Below are 12,661 nucleotides of genomic sequence, written 5' to 3' on the forward strand. Positions count from 1 at the left end.
CAACTCATTGGTCTTTTGACAATACTCTCACCAATCTAAGAATTTCCTGGAACCACTTTCGGTCATAACCTCTGCAATCATCATCCTTCCAGTCCTATACCAAAAGAAATGTATGACTAGATGGTTAGACTACATTACTCGACAAACTCATTGATCTCTGGGCCAGGTAGGCACCAGTCTTCATTATCTGCTTTTGGATTGGCTATATAAGGTAGCAGTATTGATTTTAGACAACTCTGTCTCTTGATAGTTGCTTAGAGCCTTGAAGAAATGTAGGCTAGGTTAAGAAGTCAAACGGCAAATGTTCCAACTCGAGTATTTTATAGTCTCCTGGTTTATTTTTCTCTTTGCTCTACAAAGGAGTGAAGCCGACCAAGGTCTTCTCGAGACTCTGAGATTAATGAACCCCAAATGTGATAAAGCTCTGTGAGGTTACAGTGGCTTCTCTGGTGTTTGTCTCTTTTAATCCTTCAAATGTTGCTTCAGGAAAGGAAGAATTGATAAGCCTAAACTGAGATATTTGACATCAGAGGCCAGTGATATGGAATCTTAGTTCAGTTTCGATCTGAGGAAGAATTCATAATATTAGGTAAATATGAACTGAAGGGGGAAGAGGACTTCAGAAGGGCAAGAAATAAGTAAATATTAAATTGCTAATACTAGGCAATTCATGTATGTTACCTTATTTTAACTCTTATAACTTCCATGTTATTATTAGCATGCCAGTTTAACAAAAATGGAGACTTACTAAGGTTAACTAACTCTCCACGTACTGCACCTCTAGAGTGCTGGATTTCAGAAGCAGATTTCAGGGTGGGGCCTGACTCCATTATTTCTCTGACTCATTAACTCATTATTCGTCTAGGTATGGGTCATAGTTTCCTATTTCCTTATATGTGCAGTATTTTTAGTTGAATGCCAGACATTGTGATTTTATATTTTAGTATGCTGGATTTTTATGTATTTCTTGTAAGCATCTTGGATTTTGCTCTGTCAGGCAGTCATATTGATTGCAGATGAGTTTGGTTTTTTCTAGTCTTATTCTTAAGCTCTCTTGAGAGGTCTAGAGTAGTCTTTACTTTAGGACTAATTTAGTTCCACATATAAAAAGTGGCTCTTTAATGGGTCTCTAATAGAATGCCTGATGTATTCTCCTATGTGGCTGGTGGAAACTTCAATGATTTCCAATCCTGCATATGCTCTTTAGCTTAAAAGTTCATGGTAATTATTTTCTTCTGAGGATTTTACTGTTTGTGCTTCATAAGGTTTTACCTAACATATATACACATTATAACACCCAAAGGCTCAAGAATATACCTCTCAAATTTTAGATAGTTTGAGTGGCTACTGTGCCCTGTATTTTCTCTGGTGGCTACTGTGCCCTGCAAATTCTAGCTATGTTGAGCGCTACAAACTCTGATCTCTCTTTCTTCAATTCAGATTGTCCAGGGAGGTTTCTCCTCCCTGCAGTCTAGTCTAGAAATTGCCTCCAAGCAAAAAGCGTCATTTGTTTCTCATCTCAAGGATCACAGTCTTCCACTACCTGTTATCCAATGACCAAAAATTGTTGTTGCCTGTGTTTTGTCTAGTTTTCTAGTTGTTTATGATGGGAGGGTAATTCTTGACCCTATTATTTCCTCATAACAGGGAGTACAAGTCCATGGGGTTGGAAATGTTATTTAATTCTTTAAATCAAAAGTATTTTTTCTTTTTCATTTTTAAGTGGAGATAAGACCTCCCTCTCGAGCATATTATAAAAATTAGAATTTTTCTTTTTTAATTATATATACTTTTTAAATTTTTTTCCCATTATATATTATTATAAGATACTGAGTTCCCTGTGCTGTACAGCATGTCCTTGTTATTTACCTGTTTTATGTAGTGTGTATATGTTAATCCCAAAATCCTAAACAAAATTTAGAAATAATAATAATGCATTTTCTTAGTGATATACAGCATTTGTATTTAATATATCTTTGAACATCCTTGTTTGTACAATGGGGATAATAATAATACTTCATAGAATAGTGTGGATTAAATGAATTAATATTGGTAGTTTGCCTAGAACAATGTCTCCCTCAAAGTAAGAGGTATAATTGTTAGTTAAGTAAATGATTTTGAACAATTGTGGGTATGTTGCCTAGTACTGGAAAGAAAATTGTCTTACTGTTAATCAGCAGTGAACCCACTTGGCAGTCAGAGAAAATACAAGCCATTTCTTTACTTTTCCCTTTGAGATACTTTTCAGTCCATAGAGACCATCTTGGACAGCTGTCCAGGGTCCCATCCCATTCATTGCCCCCCTTCATTTTCCCTCAGGTTAAACCTCTCTTCCCTTCCCTGCCTAATTTCCTGGTTCACTTCTGGCCACAAGATGAAATGTCCTCAAGATTATGCCTCATACTTGCCTTTTTAAAGCTTTTCTCTTTGAAGAGCTTTGGGTACCTTTTACTGTCTATTTTATAAAAGCTTGGGTCATTTAATTTGCCAGAACAAACATAGGACAAATTTCTCTCGTTATCTGGACCACTTCTCATAACTTTGATGTGTTATAATACTAAGAGATTCTCTTCATATTATTTTACTAAAAAATCCTGCTGAGGTTTGAAAGGGAGAGAAAGGAAGAAGATTAAAGACTGACTACATAAAGCTTTTTCAGAAGTGTTTCCTAGACAGTGTATATTCAGTAAGCAATGGCTATTATTTGGATATTGCCTTATATATGGACACACAAGTAACAATGTTATCTAACCAAGTATTCAAACTAGAGAAAATCAGAAGTCAGTTGTGAAATAGGATCAGAGGGTTTTAAGAGAACTGTCCCACTCCTGAACTTGATCACTTAGGTATATAGTCCATACTCACCTATTATCAGTTCCAGGGCCCAGCACTTCCACTACTCTTACTAATATCTTGAAATTATTTCGTTGTCATTCAGTGGAATATCACCTGGCAAAACCCCAATCTTGGGTGGACTGTGGACTTTCTCTGCTTCTGCTCAAAGCAAGGTAAAATTGATGCCATTATTAACTTAGGTTCAGCAGTCTACCTAGTGTAATAGTCAGCTAATGGGATGTGTGTATGTACACAGTGACATGCACATTTGGAGGCTAGCAGATCCAAAATCTGTACAGTGGGCTGTACAAGGCAAGTTGCTCATTCAATTCAAGTCACTGTGGAATTCTTTCTTGCTTGGAGGAGATTTATTTTTTGTTTTATTTGGACCTCTGGCTGATTAGATGAGGCCCATCCACAATATGAAGGACAGTCTATTGATTTAAGTCTCATCCAGAAACTCTCTCACAGAAACATCAAGGATAATGTTTGCCAAGTATCTAAATTCTGTTGCCCAGCAAAGTTAACACATAAATGACCATCACACCAGGTCAATATTACTCTCGTACCTGATCAGCCGTCTCTTCCTCACATTCTTTGCTATCACAACCCTAAATCTTGTTCCTTCTCTTAAACCTAGAATACTTCTCCTTCTTTTATTGAATTAAAAACACTTACACATCCAATTTTTAATTGAATCCCTACTATATTCTGAGCTAGAAATATAATGTGCCAGACTTTTTCAATGTAAGCAAAACAAAGACTTGGCTAATCTTACAGACCATGATGAGAACAATGAATGGGGCTATAAGAGCATGTATATGGTGTGTTCATGCTCAGTTGTATCTGACTCTTTTCAACCACGTGGACTGTAGCCCACCAGTCTCCCCTGTCATTGGATTCTCCAGGCAAGTATACCAGAATGGATTGCCATTTCCTTCAGGGGATCTTCCCGACCCAGGGATCAAATCCATGTCTCTTGTGTCTCCTGCGGAGAAGGCAGTGGCACCCCACTCCAGTACTGTTGCTTGGAAAATCCCATGGATGGAGGAGCCTGGTAGGCTGCAGTCCATGGGGTCGCTAAGAGTCGGACACGACTGAGCAACTTCACTTTCACTTTCCATTTTCATACATTGGAGAAGGAAATGGCAACCCACTCCAGTGTTCTTGCCTGGAGAATCCCATGGACGGAGAAGCCTGGTAGGCTGCAGTCCATGGGGTCGCACAGAGTCAGACATGACTGAAGCGACTTAGCAGCAGCAGCAGCAAGCAGCAGCAGTGTCTCCTGTGTTGACAGCCAGATTCTTTATCGCTAGCGCCATCTGGGAGGCATATAAGTTCAGAGAAGAGGGGTTGGAAAATAAGAGGAACTTTTGAAGGCAGAAGAAATAGCATGTGCCAAGGCAAATATTGATCCCAAGGATGGCCCTTCAAGTGATCTAACCTCCCACTTCACCGAGAAACCAAATAGAAACCATCAGAATAAAATTCTGAACTTCCTTTTCCACACCTGCACACCTGTGTCAATGCCTATTCTTTCCTCTTTCCTTCCTGCTAAAGACCAAGCATGCCTTGAGTTCCATTTCCTCTCTCTCTCTACTGACTTCTTCCAGCCAACCACTAGTCTCTCACTTTAAAAACAAGTCAAAAGTTAGAAATTAACAAAACTGTTCAAGATTTAACATCCTACTCCTGCTTGCACTCTTATTTTTCTCCTCCCTGGAGTGACCAAATGTTTGTTGGCATTGCTTACATTGTTTTTCCATTTCTTAAAACCATTGAAATCTGGCTCCCACCCAGAATACCCTATTGAAAAATTCTGTTTATCAAAGTCACTGGTGACTTCCAAGGCATTAACTCCAACATATGCTTTCAAGTACTTTATTTTGCTTATCCAGTCTGCAGCATTGGACACTGTTAGACTGTCCTTCTTTCCTGAAAAATGGCTTTTCCTTCTACCAGTGTAGTAGTCACTCTAGTTCCCTCATGGTGTCCTCTTTTACTCACTTCTTAAATACTGGTTCTCTGCAGGGGCTGCTTCCTCTGTTCATTCTATGTACGGAAGTTCTATAACCAAGAGGTCAGTAGATAGGAACAAAAGATGCTCCCAACTGATCTTATTCTGATCTAAACTCTTATTTTATATTATACTATATAATTTGATTATTGTTTTCTCCCTCCTCAGCCATCCTAATCCAATTAAACCACATTCTGATGATCTTTATCCCTGCCTCACTGAATAATAGGTCTAAAGCAGTGATAGGAAGATAAGCAATCAATAAAAATGTGTTAAATAAATTAGTATTGTGAGGAACAGTACATGTTATGTAATCGACATTTACTGAAAAATCATCCATGGAAGATAGACAGCATCTTATTTGCAGCTGTGATTAATAGCTTGGGGTCTGCTTGGAGAGCTATGTTGAAAGCAGTTACCTAGGGATCAGTGGAAAAGAGTGCTATAATCTATTAATCATGTCTAATACAAATACCATATTAATATTATTGAGCACAGACCATGTGCCATACATTGAGACAAGCACATTAATTGGATTATATCAATTAGATCTTACAAAAGCTCCATCAGATCAGATCAGATCAGATCAGTCGCTCAGTCGTGTCCTACTCTTTGCAACCCCGTGAATCGCAGCACCCCAGGCCTCCCTGTCCATCACCAACTCCCAGAGTTCCTCAGACTCACGTCCATCGAGTCAGTGATGCCATCTAGCCATCTCATCCTCTGTTGTCCCCTTCTCCTCTTGCCCCCAATCCCTTCCAGCATCAGAGTCTTTTCCAATGAGTCAACTCTTCGCATGAGGTGGCCAAAGTACTGGAGTTTCAGCTTCAGCATCATTCCTTCCAAAGAAATCCCAGGGCTGATCTTCAGAATGGACTGGTTGGATCTCCTTGCAGTCCAAGGGACTCTCAAGAGTCTTCTCCAACACCACAGTTCAAAAGCATCAATTCTTCGGCGCTCAGCCTTCTTCACAGTCCAACTCTCACATCCATACATGACCACAGGAAAAACCATAGCCTTGACTAGACGAACCTTTGTTGGCAAAGTAATGTCTGCTTTTGAATATGCTATCTAGGTTGGTCATAACTTTCTTTCCAAGGAGTAAGCGTCTTTTAATTTCATGGCTGAAGTCACCATCTGCAGTGATTTTGGAGCCCAGAAAAATAAAGTCTGACACTGTTTCCACTGTTTCTCCATCTATTTGGGATGCCATTATGACAGTTATCTTTACATTAATGTAACTGAGACACAGAAATGCTAATAGCTTGCCCAAGACCAACCAGCAGACAAATTAGATAAAGTTGGGATTAAATCTAATATGCCACATTTTAGAGTTCATGGGCTAAAACATCATGCTATATTGATATATTCATAGTGGGGAGTGTAGCCTTTTTTTGCCCTGCATTTTTGCCATTCTTGGCTTAAATTAAACTATGAAAAGGTGAATAAAGAACAGTAAAGGTGACGATAGTGTGTAAAAAGAAGGATACTTTCCCCTATGATGCCTCAGTTACCACATTTCAAAAATGGGTTATTTAAGCTGGGGCTTCCCTGATAGCTCAGTTGGTAAAGAGTCTGCCTGCAATGCAGGAGACCCCAGTTTGATCCAGTTTCTTTTCGTTACTTTCATTCTGTAGCAGTTCTTTGATCTTTTTGACTTGTTTTGTTTTGTGCAGTGTTCCTCAGTTTGAGTTTAAGTAATGGTGCTTCATGATTAAAGTTATTTACACTTGGCAGTAAGAGTGCAAAGGGGATGTTGTGTTGTTTGAGTTGCATCTTTTCTGGTCATCTATGATTTCAGTTTGTCCCATTTGGGGTTCACATTGATCCTGTGAATGAGGTTGCCGCTACTGTGCTTTTCCACTGTAAAGTTATTCTTTCACTTTTTAAAACTAGTAAGTATTTACATAATTATGTGAGGTAATGGACATGTTCGTTAGCTTGAGTGTCATAATCATTTCATGATGTACATGTGTATTAAAACTTCACATTGTATACCTTAAATCTATACAACTTTTACAAATAAAGAATAAAATTTTGTAGTACAGTACTTTGAAACTTTTTCCATTGGAAACTTTGCTTTTCTCACCCAGCTCAGCCTGTGACTTTTCAAAGCAGCTGCCCTCCCCACTCCCTGAAGATACTCAGTCTTCTCAGGCTCCAACATCTCATACCAGGTAATCTCTCTGTTTGGAGACATGCCCCACCCTCTTTGAACTCTGCCATCCCACCATGGGATCTGGACCACCAGGGGTCCCTGCCCCCTTCCAGGGCAATGCTTCCTTTTTTCTACCCATTTTTTGGCTTCAGAACGAGTTTTTTTCAGGAACAGAAAGGGAAGCAGAGATTACATGCTATTTAAGGTGATTTCCAACTCCCGCATTCAACAATAGATAAAGTAATATTGTTAATTTAATTTGCAAGTTTATGCTCAGAAAATAGGAGTAGAGCAGGGGTCCCCAGCCTGCAGGCTAAGGACCGGTACCTGCTGTCAGAGGAGCAGTGGCATTAGATTAGAAATAAAGTGCACAATTTTCCATTCTTGTGGTGAGAATGGTCTTACTAAAACCACTTAAGAATCCATTAACTATTACATTCAAATAGTACAAAGTCTCTGAAAAAGCTGTTTGATCCTCACAGTATTAAGCATAATAATGACTGAGTAGCTTGTGAATCCCATAACTACATGTGAAAATGAGGGTGGGGGGAACATTTCTTTTTGCTTTATCACAGGATTCTCTTCATATGTGTTCATATTCTAATATTACATATACTAATAATTTCCTTCCTTATTGCTTCACAATAAACTATTTCCAAAAATTAAAAAAAAAGAGCATAATAAATGTAATGCACTTGAATCTTCCTTAAACTATCCCCTCTATACCTGGTCTGTGGAAAAATTGTCTTCCAGGAAATCAGTCCCTGGTTCCAAAAAGTTTGGGGACTGATGAGGAATCACTGGGACAAATGACCTTTCCTGAAATCATCACTGAAACCAGAGCAAAGTGAGCCAGTAAGTAGTTTGGATCAGGGCTGCATGTATCATGTTGAGTCTGGTCACAAGAACCAAGAGTAGGCAGAGAAGTCAGGATGTGTTTACCCATAGTCCCCAGAAAAGAGAGGGGTGATGGCAGTGAATATGCAGAAAGTAATAAATGTCCATTAGAGTAATCAAAGCAAAACAGAGGGAAATATTTAACACTAACCAGTAAGTATCTCAATATAAGTTAGAGTGATTAGTAAGCTTATGCATTATGGGAACAATTCAGTTGGTCAAAGCAATAATGTGTTGTTGACCACAGTTATTAGACTACTAGATGCTGCAAACTGTATTTCTCTTGAAAACAGTGCAAGTTGATATTAGGCTATAAGTAATTGATCTTATACTGCCATTCTGTGGTTTAAATACCTTCCTTACTAATGAACTGTTTTGGTGCATTTTTAACTCAGAGAGGTAGTCAGGATTCTAATTACAGCATAAATTTTTTTATTTTTTAGGCTCATCTGTATTGGAGGATAGTAGCTTTACAGTGTTGTGTTAGTTTCTACTGTACAGCAAAATGAATCAGCTATACATATACATATACCCTCTCCCTTTTGGACTGCCTTCCCATTCAGGTCACCACAGTGCATTAAGTAGAGTTCCCTGTGCTATACAATATGTTCTGATTCACGGTCTGTTTTATACGTAGTATCAGTAGTACACCTGTCAATCCAGTCTCCCACTTACGCCCCCTCACTTTTCCCCTTGGTATCCATACATTTGTTCTCTGTGTCTGTGTCTCTATTTCTGCTCTGCAAATAATATCATCTATATTATTTTTCTAGATTCCACATATATGCATTACTATACTATATTTTATTTTCTCTTTCTGACTTCATTCTGTATGACATTCTCTGTGTCCATCCACATCTCTACGAATGACCCAATTTCATCCCTTTTTATGGCTGAGTAATATTCCATTGTATATATGTACCACATCTTCTTTATCCATTCCACTGTGGCTGGACATGTAGGTTGTTTCCATGTCCTGGCTATTGTAAATAATGCTGCAGTGAACACTGGGGTGCATGTATCTTTTTGAATTATGGTTTTCTCTGGGTATATGGTCAGTTGTGGAACTTATGGGTTATATGGTAGTTCTATTTTTAGTTTAAGGTATGTCCATACTGTTTTCCATAGTGACTGTATCAATTTACATTCCAGAAACAGTGCATGAGGGTTCCCTTTTCTCCACACTTTCTCCAGCATGTATCATTGGCAGGTTTTTTGATGCTGGCCATTCTGACCAATGTGAGGAGATACCTTATTGTATTTTTATTTATATTTCTCTAATAGTAATGTTGAGCATATTTTCATGTGTTTATTGGCCATCTGTATGTTTTCTTCGGAGAAATGTCACATTAGATCTTCAATTTATGGAAAACATGAATAAACAGAAACATACATTCAGATGATAAACTAAGAAGTCACTCACAAAGCCTATTTTTGTCACAACTACTCAAGTCTCCAGTTAGAGCATGAAAGTGTTATATGTGATACATAATTGAATGGGCACAGTTGTGCTCCCATAAAACTTTATTTATGAAAACAAGTAGCAAACTGGATTTGACCCATGGGTTGTAGTTTGCTAGCTTCTAATTTAGATCATTAATGTTGAGAGAACTTCAACTTCCAGGCATGATAGATGACTCAATGCACCCTCCCACTTTAAACAACTGAAAAACAAAATAAAACATATGATACAATACAATAGCTTTCAGATATTGAGTAACAGGAAACATAGAATAATGATCCTTGAGAAAAAGGAAATAAATATAGTTAGCTTACTATGTAGAAAAATTGCTCCTGCTTACTATGTAGAAAATTTCTAGGCTGCAGCATGAGGAGGAGGAGGAGGAGAAAACCCAAACGTATCAGTGATCTCATTGAGTTGATTGTCAGAGTTTGAAATTCAGAGAGGAAGAAAATATAGATGAACTTGAAGTTATAGCCATTGAACTATCAAAAACAAAAGAGAAAAAGACTAAATGAACAAAACATCATTGGCCCATATGATACTACTGAATGGTCTGACATATCCACAACAGAGTCCTAAAAAAAGATGAAAAATGTTGGGAAAAGTAAGGTCTAAAACTTATCTGATTTTGATGAAAATTATAGAAGCACAGATTCAAGAAACTCCCAAGTAGAAGACACAAGAAGAAAATTACCTCAAGGCACATCATAATCAAATTGCTGAAAATAATTACAGAGAGAAAATCTTAAAAGCTGTCAGAGAACAAGGAGAAACATTATGTACAGGGGAATAAAATTAAGAATGATAGCAATCTTCTCTTCAGAAATAATACAAACCAAAAGACAGTGGGACAATACCTTTAATACAGTTCTGAAAGGGAAAAAAGCCTGTCATTTTAAAATTCTATACCTAGTAAAAAGTGTTTTAAAAATGAAAAAAATGTTTCAGACAAACAAAAGCCAAGAGAATTTATTGCTAGTCAAACTGAAATACAAGACACATTAAAGGAAGTTATTCAAGAAGAAAGAAAGTAATACCGCATAGAAATTTAGATCTATAAGAAGGAATGAAGGACAAAAAACAAGGTCATCATGCATAGCACAGGGAACTATATTTCAGTATCCTGTGATAAACCATAATGAAAAAGAATAAAAAAGATTGTATGCATTTGTACAACTTAATCACTTTGCTATACAGCAGAAGTTAACACAGCATTCTAAATCAACTATACTTCAATAAAAATTTTTTAAAAAAGAATGAAGACCACTAGAAATGGTATCTGTGTAGGTAAATGTGTGATAATGGTAGGTATGGCTGGTTAGATAGTGAATATGTGAGTAAATATAGAAAACAGATTTCCAAAATCTCTCTACTATTACAAGTACAATGTAATTGACTAATTTAAAGGACCAATATCAATGCATTTGAGGTTTAAAACATATGAAAATGTCTGACAACAATAGTACAAAGGGTTTAAGGGAGGAGATATAGTGACATCAGACCCTTTCAGAAGCCCAGAGCAACTCAGCTCAAAAGAGCCACAAGAAGATAAAAATGTTTCATTTTTAATTCTTCTGTTCTATCTATAAAAATATTTTACCATAACTATGAATCCCTAGGAAGAATGTGGCTGATTTAGTATTTGTTAAGTGGAAGTCAACAAATATGTATTAGTTATTTATCACAATTTAGGCACCATGTTGTTGCTACTGTTTGATCGCTAAGCTGTGTCTGACTCTTTTGTGACCCTGTGAACTGTAGCCTTCCAGTCTCCTCTGTCCATGGAATTTCCCAGGTAAGAATACTGAAGTGGGTTGCCATTTCCTTCTCCAGGGGCTTTTCCCAACCCAGGGATCAAACCCACGAATCCTGCATTGGCAGGTGGATTCTTTACCACTAAGCCACCAGGGGAACCCTTAGGCACCATACTATATTTTTATTTATAATATTTTATCTGCTAATCCTTAAAACTTTTATAAATTAGAGATTAAAAAGCTGAGGCAGATAGAGATTAAGTAATTTTCACAAAGTCACACAACCAGCAGATGGTAGAGAGAATATTCCATTCCAGGTCTTTGTGACTTCAAAATCCAAATTCCATAATTCAGCTGATAATACGTGACAAATTTCTTCTTTTTCTCTACCATTTCCTTAAGCACTTGGCTTCTGTAGCAGCCAGTGGGAAGGAACAGAGCCCTTTGGCCACTGAGTCACTTTATAAAGTTACTAGTTGCCCTGGATGTGAAAACATGAATGAAGTATTGAGACATTTGTCATCCTGATGACACCAGCAAGCAGAGAAACACAAGGTACAGATGTCAAATAACTAATAACTGTAATGGAATTACTAGGTAATTTTTGATCCTGTGAAGAGTTTAAAAACTTTTCAAAGAGGACATGATTTACAGAACAATATTCAGTGCAAACTATACATGGCTTGGATGTTAAGTTTATAGTCATGGGCACAAAGTTTAACATGACATAACTACCTTTGAATGGTTTCTACTCTGTCCAGTTCAGTGTGAAGTTTTCTTTTCTTGCCAATTCCCACTCCTTGACATCAGCTTAAAGCCTGTTTACCTTGTTAGCTCAGATAAGACATTTCTGTAATTTGACTCTCATGGACCTGGATCTGAAAGTTCAAATTCCACAGCACCCAAAATGTTTGAAACCTTTTGATTGATGTAGTTGAACTTTTGAACAGGAAAAGATTCCTCCATGGACCATGTTGACTTAATTTATTAAGATCAGAATGACTAAATGACACCAACATATAATTGAGCTGGTGGATAATGAGGCCACGCATGTTTATATTCTTTTTCCAGCACTTGTGATCTCACTCAGTGACCTGCAAAAAAAAAAAAAAAAAGGTCAAATATGAGATGTAACATCTTGTATTACTTTGTGGTAGAGCACATTGTCAGTCCAAGACAACATGGGTTTATTAAGCTCCTACTGTAGTTGTATAGCAGAGAAGGCAATGGCACCCCACTCCAGTACTCTTGCCTGGAAAATCCCATGGATGGAGGAGCCTGGTGGGCTGCAGTCCATGGGGTCGCTAAGAGTCGGACACGACTAAGCGACTTCACTTTCACTTTTCACTTTCATGCATTGGAGAAGGAAGTGGCAACCCACTCCAGTGTTCTTGCCTGGAGAATCCCAGGGACGGGGGAGCCTGGTGGGCTGCCGTCTATGGGGTCGCACAGAGTCGGACACGACTGAAGTGACTTAGCAGCAGTAGCAGCATAGTTGTATAGACAGTAAAAATAGGAGTGTTTATTACACATTC

General features: G+C 37.9%; 1 protein-coding gene across 1 annotated transcript in view; it reads left to right on the forward strand.

The window, feature by feature from the left end:
- Positions 1 to 12,661, forward strand: part of LOC147366739 (uncharacterized) — a 78,679-nt gene that overhangs the window by 44,162 nt on the left and 21,856 nt on the right. The gene's annotated exons all lie outside the window — the stretch shown is intronic.

This window comes from Bos grunniens, chromosome 8 (assembly GCF_055505025.1).
Source record: "Bos grunniens cultivar Pamir isolate PY7600 chromosome 8, Bosgru_T2T1.0, whole genome shotgun sequence".
Lineage (NCBI taxonomy): Eukaryota > Metazoa > Chordata > Mammalia > Artiodactyla > Bovidae > Bos > Bos grunniens.